This window comes from Lynx canadensis, chromosome C1 (genome assembly GCF_007474595.2).
Source record: "Lynx canadensis isolate LIC74 chromosome C1, mLynCan4.pri.v2, whole genome shotgun sequence".
Lineage (NCBI taxonomy): Eukaryota > Metazoa > Chordata > Mammalia > Carnivora > Felidae > Lynx > Lynx canadensis.
Window position 1 is genome coordinate 130,446,694 of NC_044310.1, and position 16,582 is coordinate 130,463,275.

Below are 16,582 nucleotides of genomic sequence, written 5' to 3' on the forward strand. Positions count from 1 at the left end.
TTCTGCTAGTAATATTATTCTCATTTTGCAGATGATAGTACAAATGTCAGTGCCAGTGTCTAAAACTAATAAGCAGATCCTACTGCTTATTTAACTTTTGGACTAAGCTAGTCATATATTTAAACTTTGGACTAGGCTAGACATGTACTATTTTCCCATGGACCTACCAGCGAAAAATACTCTCAAATCTCTGTGTGTCAGTCAATCTACCTGATCATCAATTTAAGGCTGTTTCCATGGCAGTGCTGATTGAAGAGGTTTTGATAAATAAAGAATAATAGTATCAAATCTTGCAGTAAATTAATATCCTTAACATATTACTAACTCTTACAGATATTGTGAAAAGAATGATAGTTAAAGCAAGGGACAATTTATGTGAAATTTATATCTTTAAAAAAAGAAAAAGATACACAGTTCAATATCAATTTTGAACATTAATATTTTCTAAGGCTATTGTACACAAATAAAATGTTTTAATGCAGTTTTAAAATATATGGAAATTTTCTTTTTTTAATGTTATTTATTTTTTGAGAAGAAAGAGACAGAGTGCCAGTGGGGGAGGGGCAGAGAGAGGGAGACAGAATCCAAAGCAGGTTCCAGGCTCCAGGTTCCAAGCTGTCAGCACAGAGACCAACGCAGGGCTCGAACTCAGGAACTGTGAGATCATGACCTAAACCAAAGTCAGACACTTAACCAACTGAGACCTCCGGTGCCTCTATGGAAATTTTCTTAATAGAAAGCCAGAATTTGTGGTACTTATGTTTCGGTTTGCATTATTCTTAAACATTTTCATCAATTCCGAGAAGCATAAGAAAAATAAGGAAAATGTGATGAGATTTTACATGAAATCCAAAGTATCAAACTTAAAGCACTAAGCTAGATCCTTCCAAAATTTTTTGGTGTTAAAATGTTTTTTTTTTCCTTTTAATGTGTAAATAAATACATATACAAACACATACACACAACAATTTCCTTAAAGTTTTTTTTTTTATTTACTTGATGAAATCCAAACACCTGAATTCACTGATAGAGTCTATCTCCTTTTCTTTGAGTACAGTGATGTAAACTTTCCACTGCACTTAAGAAATATGACAAATTCTAAATGATGTTTTGGGAAAGAAAATACAAGTATCAAAATGAATTGTTTGTTTAAAATGTATTGTTTTGCAAAATATATACATATTTTTATATAAAACGGTAAAATCTGTGGTCATTCATTAGCTGACATTCATAAACCTTCAGTGAGAACCATGCTACATGCTAGCTATGAAGCAGCAAGAACCCACTCCCAGCCCAACCCCCCCACCAAGAATTATATTGAGCATGTACTGAGTTCTAGGTGTTATGACCAGGGGTTTGAAAGTAAAGTTCATGACCACTTGGGGTTGCAAATCAACTGGAGAGGCAAGCCTTGACACCAATAAGTACAGGAAGGTCATTCTGAATGTATAAACAAAGAATTAGGGCCAGAATAATTGACAATTATATAATTAAACTGATACAGTTGAAAAGTATCCTATTTGATAATAGAAACCTGATGCTATGTCCAATAGGGGCACAAAATAAATAAAGCCTATTGGGGAGTTAGAGGTTGATGCAAGACAATGAATATTTTTAAATGTTGCATTTCCTGATGCTGGTTCTAAGAAAAAAAAAGTTCTGTGAACAAAAAAGATTACAAGATGGGGGGGCCTGGGTGGTTCAGTCGGTTAAACATCCAACTTCGGCTCAGGTCACGATCTCATGGTTCCTAGGTTCTAGCCCCGCGCTGGGATCTGTGCTGATAGCTCAAAGCCTGGAGCCTGGAACCTGCTTCAGATTCTGTGTCTCCCTCTCTCTCTGCCCCTCCCATACTCACACTCTGTATCTCTCTCTCTTTCTTAAAAATAAATAAACATTAAAAAAATTCAAAAAAGATTGCAAGAGATGGAGGCATGGGTTTCTAGGCATATTCAGACATCAGAGTATCTTTAAGGTGTTTGCAAGACAAACTTCAGAAGCAATAGATTTTATTTATTTATTTATTATTTTGTTTTTATACATCTTTTTAAATGATGGATGACAATTACCCATCTCATTTTTCAACAGATTAATAAGCATCTGACCTTTAACTGGCTCATTTCTCTAAGGATTCCAGTCTTGCTGAAAGAGCCAAATGTTGGTGTAGATCCATCAAATCATTTGCTATCATTCAAGGCTTTTGATCAGTACTTGTAAAATTGTGTCAATAAGGAAAAGTTACTCCAGACATTACCAAAATCCTGGAGATTTCTGCAAAAATACTCCACGGGATTTTTTTCTTCCTTACATCAAAATTGTAAATTCTCCTGATCATAGAGAAGTCATCTAGTGAAAATTCAGACACAAGGTAAAAGCATACCTCACAATTGCTAATTTTCCCTGTCTGTACAATTGATCAATATGTTTATAGTCCCTAATAAAAACACTGTCTCATCCTAGATATGAGTGAGGATTTATCAAATACGATTGGGTCAGATTTATCAATACACATACTAGTCTCTCTGCTTCATTGTTCATCTAAGAACGAGTTACTATGGGAACAGTGGTAGTTCCGTGACTGGCCCAGTAAAAATATTCCATTTTAACAGGGATTCCTAGCACTTCATTCCTGAGGAAAATTTGCTTAAAAACCTGACATTTTCAAATACCAAACATTTAAAAAGTCATTTAAAAGCTGTGCTTTTAAAAATATTTCTCAACATAAAAAAGAAACCACTCTGATAAGGAAGTCCACAAAATACTGATTAATAGGTAACACACTCATATAGATATTCTGGTCCACATTTAATTTGGCAGGAGTGCATAATGAATTTATCTATGGAGAATCTGGAAAAGATAGATGCAAATACAGACAATAACAATCTTTCAGAATTAACAACTAAATAATACACAAAAGAATAAGCCATACAGGACAGCTAGGAGTTTTGTTTGCATGTGGTAACAATTGGCTTGATCACAAGGGATATTCACCTCAAATATTTGAGGCCTTTATCTACATCTTGGACAAGTATTATCTGCAACCTCTTTCATCTATAACATTCTATTATCTAAAAAGTCTTCTTCCTCCCAAAGAGGATATCTGTACCTAGAATAATTAACCTACAGAGCTATTCATAACAACAATACACCTCGCTATGTATTGTTCCCAAACGGTCAGGAATTAAGTAAAAAGCTGACTCAAGTAATTACATATTTTATTTGAGTTACATCAAATGGATGGTTTTCATTAATATAATGCCAACAATAATTTTGGCATTTTGTGTCAGCATTGATAAATATTACAATTACAAAACAGTTATCAGAGTCCATTAAGGTTCAGTACGTTCAGCTTCTTCTCACAGTGTGGATGTCAATTTGGCAAGTAAATACTATGACAAATTCATTTTTTTCTAACTGTTGAATCTCAAGTACATAGCCCAATACTTGAAATATAGGCAATATTGATAAATATTAGCGAAATGGATAAATGAGTAAGTGTTCACATTAGGTAGAATATATTGAAGAGAAATAAATATTTAAAAAGTAGTAATTTCTCAGTGCCCACTTATGTGGTGTCCTATGTCATGCTTTACATTGTCCAGCTCACCTATTCTCAGCAAGTGTTTAAAAACTAGGACTTAGGGGGGCACGTGGGTGGATCAGTAGGTTAAGCATCTGACTTCAACTCAGGTCATGATCTCAAGGTTTGTGAGTTCAAGCCCCGCATTGGGCTCTGTGCTAACAGCTCAGAGACTGGAACCTGCTTCGGAATCTGTGTCTCATTCTCCCTCTGCCCCTCCCCCATTTGTGCTCTCTCTCAAAAATAAATAAATGTAAAAAAAGAAAAAAGAAAAAAAGAAAAGAACTAGGACTTGGGAAGCATAAAATGAATTGCTTAATTAACAATCAGAATCCAACATCTCGTTTTTAATAAAGCAACAATAGAAAAAAATCATTTTTATTCCAAATTATTTTACCTTTAATTACTGCATTGAAACAATTATCCTCACCTTGCATAAAATGATTTTCTTTCAATGACTGTTAAAACCTTATTTATAACTACTGTCACCATTTTGCTATTTTGTGTAGCATTTGAGTAACAGAATTAACAATAAATACTTTGTCAGAGAATAAGGAAAATGTTTCACGGATTTGCAGAGGTTGTAATCTTTAAAGGTAAGGATGACATATAAGAGGCATTAGAAAGGTTGATAAAAAGAAAATTGTAATTATAACTATTGATTATCTTATTTTGCTCCTCTAAGAATGAAAAAGGGAGAGGAAATGACAAAAGATTCTTTCTTACCTGTAATCTCAGCTAAACATACATCTTCAAGTGTTGTTTTCCTAGAGTAAGAGCAAAATGAACTAAGGTGCTTTGATTCTTGAGCCCAAAGGGCTCCATTCTGATGTAAATTGACTTCTATTGTTTCTCCTACAGAGAATGTGTGTCTCCAGTGCAGTTACTCTTACATGATTTAATTAATGAGCATGAGTCAAATGTATTCAGACTTTATCCAAGAACAGTGAATTCTAGCAATATTTACAAGCTATTTGAAAGGATTCTTTTGCATTGCTGCTGGTTCTAAAAAGCAAGAACTGCCACCACGTTGGAGACTTGGGCAAAAAAAATCACATGCAAACTAGTTTTCCCAGATTTACGGAATAAGTGAAACCAAAGTACTAGGGAAATCCATTTTTTAATGACCCACGATTGAACTGTGACTTTTCTCTGAGCCTGTCTCACATGCCCCTCCAATTTGGTTCAATACTTTTACCTCTGGCTTTATAAAAATAATGCTGGGCTCTAGAAAGTCAAATAAGTATAAATAAGTATAAATTTTTTTCTTTAAAGACTCATCTGATATGGGAATTAAAAAAACCCACATTTTATCTATCTTGTTCATCATTATGGTTTCAGTTTACTTCAATTCAGCAAACATCCCCTAAAACCTCTGCTAGGCAGGCAGGATTCAAAGACAAAGCATAGTCCCATTTCATCTTAATGCTACTCATTTTGATAGCTCTCTTAAATTTTATTCACCAGGGAAAGCCACTGATTGGTAGTTTGACAGTATGTACTACGCTATTTTTCACTGAGGTCAACCTCATTGTTTTTCATTTTAGTTAAAGTGTAAGCTCCTTGAGGACTGTGTTTTTTCACTATTTTCTCCCCAGTGCCCAGTAAAAACCTGACACATAGTTAAGTTTTAACGTAAATTCGTTCAACAAATGTCCTCTGTGGAATTAAAGATTCTTTCTGCAGGTGTTATCACACCTGAGAAGGATAAACTAAAGTATTCAAAGAATTTAGATATTTGCCTTCTCTTTCAGAATTTTAATATGTTTTGGGGCAACAATCACAGCCATTTTAAAAATTCATATCTATTTTATTTGTGCAAGTTTCTTTTACTCTATTGTTTAGAATACTTCGTTTGGTTTCTTTCCTTCTCAAATTGTTTGATGTGAATTGATGTGTATCAATCATCCATCCTACAGGGTTCTTCTCACTGCTTAAGCATGTAATAGATAGCAGAAGGGGAAACTGTATCGTCATGTTGGAAGGGCTTTTAAATGTCAATGAAAAGAGTTCAGAAACAGAAATACTCAGCAAGTCTGCCTGGCCGGCATGATAAGCTATGACTTTATACCCGCAAGCATGAATTAAAACGTTAATTCCAACAGCTTTGTTGTAACCCTAGTTTATCACAAATCCTCAGTGTTCAATTTTTCAGCATTTGCCAAATGTGCTGCCTATACACATGGTAATGATTCGGTTTGAATATTCAAATGCTTGGGCTTTCGATTGCATTTTATAATTAAAATAGTAACAAAGTGATTTGGGTATCTGTTGGCAGTTTCACTACCCCCCTGTGGTATTTCTCAAGGGATCTTTATACTATGAGTAAGGGGGAGGCAATGACCTTCTCTGCGAGCATGTGTCTACTGGTTATGACACAGATACAAAACATGAAACAGCATGTCTTTGGCACTTCTGAACCAAAACAAACAAAAAAAACAATAAAACAAAACAAAACAAAACAAAACATGTGTTAGTTGGGTACACATTTTCTGTTATTTCATTCAGGAGAAAACTGGGCTCTTTATATTGTTCAAGATAGTCTTCATGGGGGTTATATAACTTTTAGTTAAATTTTATCAACAGCAATAAATTTAGTCAAAACAAAAAAATGCTTAAAAATAGTCAAACTCATTTAAATAGAATTTAGTAATTTCAAGCGAAAAAGACTTAAGCTACTTTTTTCTAATGTTATGAGTAGGGTGACAGCTGGCTATCTTTGAAGGGCAACTCTCTTCAACTTTGTTATTTCTCACCGTCATTAACTAATAGGGTTTAGAATTCTAAGAAATTATGTTTAGGATATGAGCAGCAGACAGGTGATCTACCAAAAATCACCTCTACTTCACAACATTTGACTTAACTGAATAACTTAACTGAATTGATAACATATTTCACACATAGATTCAGGAACAATTTTGTTACTTCTAAGTACATGTTATAATGAGAAAATGAAAAAACATAAAGCCTCATCAGAGTCACTACAGTTAAATAGATGGAATCTTTTTCAAGTAAAAAACATATTAAATCCCACTCTGTTTTATTAACAATCTAAATGTTATTTTCGCTTATGCATTGCCACTCAGACTATCAAATTACAAAATTCTGAACTTTCTTAAATTGTTTGTGTACATCTAGAAAACAAAAGCAAATGAACCAAACCACTGTATTTCCTTCTCTTTAAAAACATCTTACAATAAAAATAAAGGGATATTTTCTACTCTGTAAATGAATCCTTTCTCCTATTTATTGGTTTGTGTGAATTTGGTTTAATGTTGCTTATTGTTTATATCAGCCATGCAGACGGGGCCTCTCCCATCCCACACAATATACATGCACATTGAGGCAAATAGTACAGGAGCTCAAATAAGAAGGAAGCCAGCCAGAAGTCAGCCACAATATTCATTATTAGTGAAGTGCCTGGAAAAGTCATCAAAGTGCAGCTGGTCAGTGAGAGATAAAAAAAAAAAAAAAAGATGAAGATCCAGATTTCCAGATTCTATGACTCTTTAAATGAATGAGATAATGAGACCAGAGAAATGAGTTTCATAGTGACTCAGAGAGCAGTGAGCTTTGCTCTCTTTCAGAAAGAACCTCAGAGAGTAGCTCAACTCAAGTCAACTCTCGCTAACGTATAACAAAAAGGAAAGGAAAATACAGAATAGGTTTTTGAAATTATTTTTTATAGTAAAAATAATCATCTCAAATAACTGTGTTGATTTGTGGTGAACATGTTTATCTTTTATTCTTTTATCATGAAGAACATTTATGAAAGAAATTGTCCTAATCTTCTGCTTTGAAAAGAAATTGTGTTGGTAAAATGATTTATCAGAAATAAAGGTGAGAAGTACATTTTATTATTACATTTTATTATTAAGTGAACGACATTGACTTTGGGACATGGGTTGGAAAAACTGACAATTATCTCAAATTCCCCATTTTTACCAATGAATGCATTGAATTAGATGGTCCCAAAGGTCTCTTGTAACTTTAAGATTCCATGGGTTATATAAGTTACTAAAGAAGCATAATTATATAGGTCACAGAAGTTACATAGATATCAATAACCTACAGCTGCATCTGACTTTTCTTCTACATTATATTATGGTATATAATGTAGATGGTAGTAAATATGAAGGTTTGTGGGGAAGATGAAAGAGAGGAAGAGCTGAAAAGCTGGTAGGTCAAGGAATTAAGTGATGGAGAGGTTACCAGTCGCTAAGGTCCTAGGGTTAATTAAACCCATGCATTAAGAAAAAAATCAGTTATATAATTACAGGTTGCAATGTATTGCATTGGTTCAAACATATTGGGCTTGAAACGTAAAAATCACCCAAATGCCACCTGCTTCACCAACCAATTACACAACCAGGCAGAAGCATTGTTATTTTAATTTTTCCATAGTAGTTTTGTGAATACAGGTGCCATGAACAATCACATACAATTTCGTCTTCATGCCTATGCTAATTGGTGCTACCACTCACAGATATACCTTCCCAGAGAAGGAAGAGGGCTATAGAATCCTTAGGAAAAATAAAATTATGTAGAAAGATTTGCTTTTAAAAAACGTCCATTGCTCGCTCTCGCTCTCTCTCTCTCTGCCATATTATTTAGTGAATGCCAACTACATGCCAGGATGTGAGCTCTTTGGATGACCTACTTAAAGTCGGCTTGCACTTCGTCAGTTCAAAATCAAAGACTTGCGAGGCAGAGCGAGGACTCCGGAGGTCGTTTATCTCAGACCCCTGCCTGGAGGAGTCACTGTTCTAACCCATCCTAGACTGAGGTTGGATGAGGAGTTGTTTCCAAAGGACCCCAGGGTGCTATAGAAGCTGTGCTGGTGACTCAGTTCTCTGCATTCTCCTTCGCAGTCAGGGCCCAATCAAAGTTCCTGAGAGGTGGAAAGGCCACCGCACGTTTAGATGTTCTGCCTTTCAAATGTACTCGAAATGAGTTTCTCACAATGAGCCGCCATTTAAAACTTCCTAGGCTACCTGAAAACTACAGATTTAACTGTTCCTTTAAAGAACTAAATTTCACTTGACATAGAGTCTTCTTTCTTTGCCTTACAGTGTCAGTCCACTTACCAGTCTTCCGTTTTCTGTCTATGTTGGACATTTAGTAGGTGCTTGGGCATCATTCAGTCATTTAGTGCCTCTAGAGGTGAGGCTTGCTGTGCCTATGAATGAGTTGTTTGTGAGTTTGTCAAAACCCTAAGTCACAGGGGCACTAAAGTGTATTTTATTTAAATACTGTAGGGAATAAAAAATAAAAAGTGGGCCAAATATTGATTGGCAAGTGACATCTTCACTTGGTTATCATGCAGATTTGTGTATATAAAATTCACCATACGTGCATATGCCTTTTTCTCATCTTTCTGAAGTATCTCATGAGAAACATCGTGCACTGAGAAAAATGCTCCCCCCATCACAGACCAACTCTATCTTCAAATCCAGGTATTCAAATCACAATCACCAATAGATGTCATGGATCTCAAGAGGAGCAAGAGGAAGGCTGATTAATATGTCTTTGTCAATCCAAGGGCACACAGATGGTTCGGCCAATTAGGTGGCGGGCTCTTGATATCAGCTTAGGTCACTATCTCATGGTTCATGAGATCAAGCCCCACATTGGGCTCTATGCTGACAGTATAGAGCCTGTTTGGGATTCTCTCTCTCTCTCTCTCTCTCTGCCTGCCCACGCCACTCACATGAGGTCACACATGCACTCTCTCTCATTCTCTCTCAAAATAAACTTTAAAAATTAAAAAAAAAAAATCTTTGTCAATCCAATCAGGCCACTGGCAAAATAATTAGAAGTCTTTGTCAATCCAGTAAGATTACTGACAAAATTTCTTAGAGAACAATGACTCCTCCTTCATTTTTACATGCAAGAATAAAATATAATCCTCTCAATTCAAAGCTAATGGCACTAATAATGTGTGTTCAATGAGATGGATACATTATATATGAGATACAATCTTCCATTTGTATCTGTGCTATACATACATTATATATATTAAACACTCCCCTACTGATAAATTATAGGAAGAAGGAAAATAAGACTTCATGACAAACATTTGGGATCTTCCTAATATGAGAAGAAGAATCAATAAAACATGAATTTATGACATTTTCTTGCTAGTCAGGCCAGAGTTCCTTCCTGGAAGGAAACATACAAAACTCATTCATATAAGAGAATACAAGAGACCCATGTAACCTGACTTTCTAAAATTTAGGTGCCTGTATTTATTGTGTTTGTCTTTCATTTCTAAAGATCTTTTACAATTTAGTATGTTATAAAAGTAACTCTCAGAGCAGTGCATAAAAGTGACGTAAATAGTGTTTAACTCCCTCGAAAATATATGCAGTATTTTGCATTACATGACTTAAGAGTCAGAAAATGTTTTGTTGTGGTGGTTTTTATTGTTTTTTTCTGTGAAGGGCCAAATAGTAAATATTTTTGGTTTTGCAGGTTTCTATCACTATTCAATTCTGCTGTTACAGTGTGAAAGCAGCTGTAGACAGCATGAATAATTGATTTGGCTAGATTTGGCTCATTGTGAACCATGTTTGGCTCATGGGGTACAGTTTTCTAACCCCTTCCTTGGACCATAAAAATTTCAAGAAATATCAAAGATTTAAATGTAAAGTAATAAAACCATAAAATTATTGAAAAGTAAACTATACAGAAAAATCTTCTAATCTGGATGTCAAAATGTACTTTTCAATATTATCCCAAACCCAGAATTTAAAAAGAGTAATAAACTTGACCACATAAAATTAAAGAAAAACAATAAACATGGCAAAACCCGAAAAAAGATGACAAGTAATGGACCATAGAAAAACATATTTGCAACTCGTGTCAGACAATAGACTAATATCTTACTATATAAAAATTCTTCTTCCAAAAACAAAACAGGCAAAAGATGAGGAGACAGCACACACAGAATATAAATATAAATGAATCGTAAACATATACCTCATATGCTCAGTATCATTCATATTAAGAAAGTTTGAAGTTAAAATGGTCAAGAGTTACCATTTTTCAGGTCTATGATTGGCAAAGATCAAGACATTTGATAAAACATTATGTTCAGGGGAATGTGTAGAAATAGGACCACTGAAACATTGCTGGAGTTGATGGATATCAATCTATTTTCTATGGAGGGCAATCAATGTTGTACTTAATTTTACATGACAAGGTTTCAAAATAATGAAAAGTTGACTTTTCCATTGATATTTTAAAGTTTGTTTTTTTAACATTTTTATGTATTTTTGGGACAGAGAGAGACAGAGCATGAACAGGGGAGGGGCAGAGAGAGAGGGAGACACAGAATCGGAAACAGGCTCCAGGCTCCGAGCCATCAGCCCAGAGCCTGACGCGGGGCTCGAACTCACGGACGGCGAGATCGTGACCTGGCTGAAGTCGGACGCTTAACCGACTGCGCCACCCAGGCGCCCCTAAAGTTTGTTTTGATTGAAGTTTAACATTTATTGAATAAAAATCTAATGAAGCCTTAAAAGTCTTTACACTGATTAGTGCATCAAGCATCTGCAAGCAATGAAACTATCCTCATTTTAGTTCTTCAAAAGTCATTACCGTTTCATGCAGATAAAGATTTTTAAAGTATCGTAAAACTCATTATTTGGACGTCTTCCAGCCTGGATTGTAAATGACAGCTTTGCAGAACTCTTTGACATCACCTAAAGACATCACCTGTTTCATGTAGTTGTCAGTTAATTCATAAAGAATTTCTAATTTTCAAAGTATGTTTGATTATGAAATGCTCTGGTGACATGTTTCTATATTTGAATTTCATGGCCCTTCAACTTTTTTTCAATAAGTCTTAATTTTTGATAATCCTGCTGTGACTCACTACCTATAAAAAGTCCCCTTAACCACTTTTACCTCAGAGTGATCATCCAGCCTTGGGTGGTGTTCCTCAGGAGTATTGGTACACTTAACCTTTACCTACTACCTTCATATTGTTGGAGGAATCATGAAGTGAAGAAAATTACCTTCAGAATCTTTAGATATTGAAGACTGGAGAAGGCTGGAGCTAAAAATAAGGGTTCTTGATTTTCGTATAAAAAAATGTGGGATCGTATCAGGCAATCAAGCCTCCACAGGAAGTGTTTAGCACTGAAACCATCAGATAAGATACATGACTCAGAAACAACTCAGGTGTGTGGAAGCTGGATTTAATGACAGAAATCACAGGTAGAACATTCAATTGGATGACTGTTATACTAGCCCATGTAAAAGGAAGGAAGATGATGATTGAAAACAGAAACTGACAATCGGGAAATTGTTAAATTAACTTTTAAGTCCATGTGTGTGTTTTGGAAGGAGTATTTCCTTATGTGGGGTTTCATTTTGCCCACTCGCTCTAATACCTGTGATAAAACGGCATACTTACTGCTGCTAGGTAACTGTATTCGCTTTCTGGAGAAGAGATTTAAGAAAAGACACATTCTCCATTCAGTTTGAATAACATAGCTGCCATCTGCTTGGCATCAAGGCCCTTTTCTAGGATTAAGAAAAAGCGTTACTGGCACATGCTTCTCTACAGATAGCACCACATTCCCGTTAATTCATAAGTTACCTCATATTTCAGATAGGTTTTGAAACCTTATCATTTATCCTTTCCCTACGAAAATCAGAGTTTTCAACCTAGTCTTTTAACCAAGGTATTGTTTCCCATGGCACAAATACCACTTGAAGCACATGGGAGCATTGTGCAGCCTTGGAGAATAAAGTTTTCAGCAAATAATGAAACAAAACCTTTCATCTGGATGAGAAGTGCTGCATGAATGCAGCCATTTAATTGGATAGCACGTTGCTGGAATTTTTCACTTCATTTAAAAGAACAGACACCAGCTACCAGTCCACTGGTAAAAATTTTTTCCACTTAAAATTTAAGTCCACTTAAAAGTTTTTTCCAAGTCTAAAATGTCCAGATTTACAAGACAATGGATATGTCATCTCTGGAGATGCTGTATGCTTAGTGGGATTAATGCAGACATAATTCAAGCACTAGTTAGCATATTGACATTGATGATTTATACATTTCTATGATTCTTCGTCCTGATTATCATATTCAGTCTGATCAAACAGAGCTATCGCCACAGAGAAGTTACAGGTCAGGACTCTGGGCTAGGCTCCCAGGCTTGTATCTAACTTCATCACTTAGGATTTCATTAACTGTGGATAAATTATTTAGTCTCTCAATACCTCAGTTTTCCCATATGTAAATTGTAGATGACAATATTAGTTACTTCATATGGTGTTTTGTGAGTATTCAGTAAGTAAATACATGTAAAGCGCTCAAATATGTCATAGCACATAGTAAGTGTTTAGTAAATGTAGTAATTATTGTTTTTAGTTCTTCCATATGGGGACAGAATTGGCTCAGGCCATTAGACAGATTGCTGACTTTTGAGATGAATCTAAATTGCTTTAAGAAAAATGCCAGTCTCTGAAAATTTCTAATTCAGATCGCCTAAGAAGTTGATCTTATTAGGACATCTTGGTTAAAACTTCCCTCTAGGAATAGTACAGACAGGTTTATAAGGTAAGGACCACCTTGGGAGAAAAAGCAGCTGCTTCAGGAACAATGACGTCCACACCCTCTAAGGTATTTTTCATTCTACTTGACAAAAGCTTTTTGTTCTTATTTTGTTACGTGAACCCTAAAGAAAGAATTTTCCCTGTGTTATAACTGTACTCAGCTGGTCATGCCACCAGCTCAAACCAAAAGGGGATTCTGAGTGCTCAGGAAAGCACAGAAGACATGTCACAAAGACTGAAACTAATAGGATTAAATAGGGAGAGCAGAAACCAAATTATATTTTGGCCCTTTCCCTCACATAATTCACTGTAATAAGAAGCTCATTCGTTTCTTGAAAAACTTCCACAAATCTTGCCCTTCTCATTTGGTCAGAAGGGAAAAGAAACTTCTATTTCAATACCTTTTTTGTAGGTCAAACGGCACCATAAAGAATAGAAGGAAGTTTAGGAAATAATTTAATAACGAATAGAAAAAGTGCTCTCTGCACAGAGCATCTATAGGAATCCCCAGAGGTCACTCAAGGGACCACAGTTGCCTGACATATATTTTTTCTTTAGAAGATTTCTCATTTCCCAATAAGAATATTGGTATTCATTATTCCATGAACTTTGCTACTGTTCTGTCTTTTGTAACTTCAAGTACATTCCTTTTGTGAGTTCATGAGTTTTACAGTTAACTTTGAATAGCCATGCTAGTTGAGAGAGAAGAGAATATGGAAAATGAGTATCTTCAAATCTCATTGCAGAAACTGAAGTCTTCTTCCACCATGAGCAAGTGCTGCAGCTAGTTCATTTGATAACTTTTTGGGAATTAAAAATGGAACCTCTCCAGGTATAGCCCTGCACTAAGACAAATGGCAGAGCAAACAGAATTAACACTTGACTCTTGGGTGACCTTGTGCAGTGCACGATCTATGCAACCACATGCGGCATCTTGAACTTTGAAGAAAATAAAATTTCACTTGACAGTTCTATTTTGTAAATTGACAGTAAGGTCAAACATTGTGCTGGTAGGAAACTAATCAGCATTTTAATTTAATCAATTAAATTATTCATATATAAATTAATTGGACATCTAGTATCCATAATCCTAGCTAGCATCTTTTCATAATTATAACTGTTTTATACATTAAATATTTATCATACTTATTTATACTTTCTACCAAGTACATATATTCGTTTTATTTTCCTTGACATTATCCATAAATATGTGCATACCTCATTTTATTGTGGTTTGCTTTCTTGTAGTTTTCAGATATTATATTTTTTACAAATTGAACTTTTGTGTCAACCCTACCTTAAGCAAGTCTATCAGCACCATTTTTCCAACATTTGCTCACTTCATGTCTATATGTCACATTTTGGTATTTTCTGCAATATTTCAGACTTCTTCATTATTATATTTGTAATGGTAATCTGTGATCAGTGATTATGAGTCACTTAAAGCTCAGAGGATGATTAGCATTTTCAGCATAAAATGTTTTTTTAATTATGTACATATTTTAGACATATGCTATTGAGCACTTAATGGACTACAGGTTAGTGTAAACATAATTTTTATATGCTCTGGAAAACTAAAACATTAATTTGACTCACTTTATTGTGATATTCACTTTATTGCAGTGGTCTGGAACAAAGCCTGTAATAACTGCCAGGTATGTCTGTATGTCTATTTCATATAAACTTTTTAATTATCCATTTGATTAATTGATAACATTTCATTTTAGGTAATTTTGGTATTTTTTTATTTTATTCTTTCTTAGTTTTTATCATCTCATTTCTCAACAATCACCTTTTATGCTGTGATAAATTGTTGGTATTTCAGTACAATTATCAAGATTTCTGTCTCTGAAATATTACGTGTTATTCGGTCTGAAAATTTTTTCCTCATTTTGTCCCTTTGATCCCCATATTTTTCTAGCTAATCCTAATCAGCCACCATGGCTTAGCTTATAGGTTATTTCTTATGGTAGATACTGTCAATTACCCACTCGCCAAATCCTACTTGATCTTAGTTAAGGGTGGACGTTCCCTGGTCTCAGAACGGATATGGCTTCTCCACCAGTACCAGACTATGAATCATTATGAAATTAATTATGGAAATCCCATTCTCTTACATCAGAGCCTCACTTTATGACCTTCTCACTAATGAGGCCTATGACATCATTTTGGCAAATTCTCTAGTCTATACTCCTGATGAAAAGGCAGAACTTCTTGAGGAGGAAACCTATGGGTCTACTCCATTGCTTTTTCCTTGAATGTGATGGCATTGACCTGTAGGAAACATCCTTACCCAGGATTGAAAGGCCAGCATGCTGAAGGTGGCAGAGCAGGAGAAAGAGAATGACACATGTGATGATATCACTGGGTCCTTGATGATAAAATTGAGCTTTTGTTCCAAATCTAGTATTGCTTAGCTCTTACTTTGTGATTCAATTATTGTTGATCTAATAACTATTTTTATTTGTAAGCCACTACTAATAAGATATGTAGTTATTTATAGTCAACTCTAGTTTGATCTCTTCATTTGTATAAATTACTCTGGACTCAGGTCTGGGCTCAGTGCCACTACTATGTGACTCAATGGCAAAGTGTTCATCCCTTATCAAGGAACTTATCATAGAACATCCCTGATCAAGGAAGTTATCATAAAGCATCTCTTTTTTCAAGTTTTTAAAATTTTTATAAGCTTTTTTATTTGTTTTGAGAGACCGAGAGAGTGAGCAGTGGAAGGGCAGAGAGAGTGGGAGAGAGAAAATCCCAAGCAGGCTCTGCACTGTCAGCACAGAGCCTGATTCAGGGCTCAAACTCACAAACTGTGATATCATGTCCTGAGCCAAAACCAAGAGTCAGACACTTAACCAACAGAGCCACCCAGGTGCCCCATCATAGAACATCTCTTATCAAGGAAGTTATCATAGAATATTAAAATTTTCTATCCATCTAAATGAATAAACTACTATTCCATATATTACTGTTACACAATAGGGTAGTATGTCTATCTTTTTCAATATTTTATCTTTGGTATCTAACCCAGTGGCCAGGCCATAATAAATACCATATAAAATGTTGATGAGAGAAAGAGTTGAACTATTCAGTTATTTTTGTCATTATTTTATTATTGTATTTTATTTTATAACTATGGTTATATACCACTACCCTAGGACAAATTTTTAACATTAACATTACTGTATAAAAGGTTATGTATATTTTTTGTGCATTTTTATTAGAGGAATGTTATTTTGATAAGATTTGCTACACAGAGTTAGACCAAACTCAAGATTAAAGGTATAGTCCTCCAGACTGCCAAGTCTACCCAAGAATTTAGACATCATTCACAAGTTTAGGGGTTTCAAGCATGAATTCAGATCAGCTGGCTAAAAACATGGGGGTTCCTATGACCATCCTCACATTTAATAATTTCCCTCA